This window comes from Rhipicephalus microplus, chromosome X (genome assembly GCF_043290135.1).
Source record: "Rhipicephalus microplus isolate Deutch F79 chromosome X, USDA_Rmic, whole genome shotgun sequence".
In the NCBI taxonomy this organism is placed as follows: domain Eukaryota; kingdom Metazoa; phylum Arthropoda; class Arachnida; order Ixodida; family Ixodidae; genus Rhipicephalus; species Rhipicephalus microplus.
This window is the reverse complement of record NC_134710.1, coordinates 480,231,545-480,234,092: the sequence shown is the minus strand read 5'-3', so window position 1 is coordinate 480,234,092 and position 2,548 is coordinate 480,231,545. Positions and strand designations below refer to the sequence as shown.

The window sequence follows — 2,548 nt, the reverse complement described above, 5'->3', positions numbered from 1 at the left end:
TCAAAACACAGAAAAACGAGCCTTCAAGTATACACTTCTTTTCTTAATTCATTAACGAGGATCTCGTACTGGCAGACTTAGTGCCTATAGGTTGAATACGAGGGACTATTGGTCAGCTGCCCACTCGTAATAGGTTCACCTGCTACGTGACGCCAAATAGGCTCATAAGAGTGTGCTACACTCGCCGCCATGGCTACTGGTGGCGCTGATTGACACTCCTATGTTTAATTCACGTATAAATCCCATAAAGTGGCTGGGGGGATAGCTGTCGTGGTAGCTCAGTGGTAGAGCATCGAGCGCGACATTCGAAGGTCGCAGGTTCGGATCCTGCCCACGGCAAGCTAACTTTTCACCCACTTTTCTTCATATTTACATTACAATTCGGTCTAATATCTTCCCCTATACATTCCTTGGCATTAGAGTCTGTTAAGATCTCATTACTATTGTGTAAAAACACAGAAAAACGAGCCCTAAGTATGCACTTCTTTTCCTAAATCATTAACGAGGGTCTCGTACTGGCAGACTTAGTGCCTTTAGGTTGTATACGAGGGACTATTGGTCAGCTGCCCACTCGTAATAGGTTCACGTGCTACGTGACGCCAAATAGGCTCATAAGAGTGTGCTGCACTCGCCGCCATGGCGACTGGTTGCGCTGACTGACACTCTCATGTTTATTCACATATAAACCCCGTAAAGTTGCTGGGGGGATATCTGTCGTGATAGCTCATTGGTAGAGCATCGAGCGCGTCATTTGAAGGTCGCAGGTTTAGATCCTGACCACGGCAAGTTACCTTTCCACCCACTTCTCTTCATATTTACATGCAAATTCAGTCTAATATCTTCCCCTATACTTTCCTTGGCATTATTGTCAGTTAGATCTCATTAATATTGTGTAAAAACACAGAAAAACGAGCCCTTAAGTATACCCTTCTTTCCTTAATTCATGAACAAGGGTCTCGTACTGGCAGACTTAGTGCCTTTAGTTTGTATACGAGGAACTATTGGTCAGCTGCACACTCGTAATGGGTTCACGTCATACGTGACGTCAAATAGGCTCATAAGAGTGTGCTACACTCGCCGCCATGGCTACTGGTGGTGCTGACTGACACTCCCATGTTTAATTCACGTATAAATCCCATAAAGTGGCTGGGGGGATAGCTGTCGTGGTAGCTCAGTGGTAGAGCATCGAGCGCGTCATTCGAAGTTCGAGGTTTGGATCCTACCCACGGCAAGCTATCTTTTCACCCACTTTTCTTCATATTTACATTACAATTCGGTCTAATATCTTCCCCTATACTTTCCTTTGAATTATTGTCTGTTAGATCTCAATAATATTGAGTAAAAGCACAGAAAAACGAGCCTTCAAGTATACACTTCTTTTCTTAATTCATTAACGAGGGTCTCGTACTGGTAGACGTAGTGCCTTTAGGTTGTATACGAGGGACTATTAGTCAGCTGCCCAGTCGGAATAGGTTCACGTGCTACGTGACGCCAAATAGGCTCATAAGAGTGTGCTACACTCGCCGCCATGGCTACTGGTGGCGCTGACTGACACTCCCATGTTTAATTCATGTATAAATCCCATAAAGTGGCTGGGGGGATAGCTGTCGTGGTAGCTCAGTGGTAGAGCATCGAGCGCGTCATTAGAACGTCGCAGGTTCGGATCCTGCCCATGGCAAGTTATCTTTTCACCCACTTTTCTTCATAATTACATTACACTTCAGTTTAATATCTTCCCCTATATTTTCCTTGGCATTATATTCTGTTATGTGTCATTATTATTGTGTAAAAACACAGAAAAACGAGCCCTTAAGTACACACTTCTTTCCTTAATTTATTAACGAGGGTCTCGTACTGGCAGACTTAGTGCCTTAAGGTTGTATACGAGGGACCGTTGGTCAGCTGCCCACTCGTACTGGGTTCACGTGCTACGTGACGCCAACTAGGCTCATAAGAGTGTGCTACACTCGCCGCCATGGCTACTGGTTGCGCTGACTGAAACTCCCATGTTTAATTCACATATAATTCCCATAAAGTGGCTGGGGGCATAGCTGTAGTGGTAGCTCAGTGGTGGAGCATCGAGCGCGTCATTTGAACGTCGCAGGTTCGGATCCTGCCCATGGCAAGCTATCTTTTCACCCACTTTTCTTCATATTTACATTACACTTCAGTCTAACATCTTCCTCTATACTTTCCTTGGCATTATATTCTGTTATGTCTCATTATTATTGTGTAAAAACACAGGAAAATGAGCCCTTAAGTACACACTTCTTTCCTTAATTTATTAACGAGGGTCTCGTACTGGCAGACTTAGTGCCTTAAGGTTGTATACGAGGGACCATTGGTCAGCTGCCCACTCGTAATAGGTTCACGTGCTACGTGACGCCAACTAGGCTCATAAGAGTGTGCTACACTCGCCGCCATGGCTACTGGTTTTGCTGACTGACCCTCTCATCTTTAATTCACATATAAACCCCATAAAGTGGCAGGAGGATAGCTGTCGTGGTACCTCAGTGGTAGAGAATCGCGCGTCATTCGAAGGTTGTAG

At 44.9% G+C, this 2,548-nt stretch overlaps 1 non-coding gene across 1 annotated transcript; it reads left to right on the top strand.

Moving 5' to 3' along the window:
- Nucleotides 1-267: 267 nt before the first annotated feature.
- On the top strand, nucleotides 268-339 carry TRNAS-CGA (transfer RNA serine (anticodon CGA)). The gene has a single exon. It is a non-coding gene; the product is annotated as a tRNA-Ser (tRNA).
- The last annotated feature ends 2,209 nt before the right edge of the window (nucleotides 340-2,548 follow it).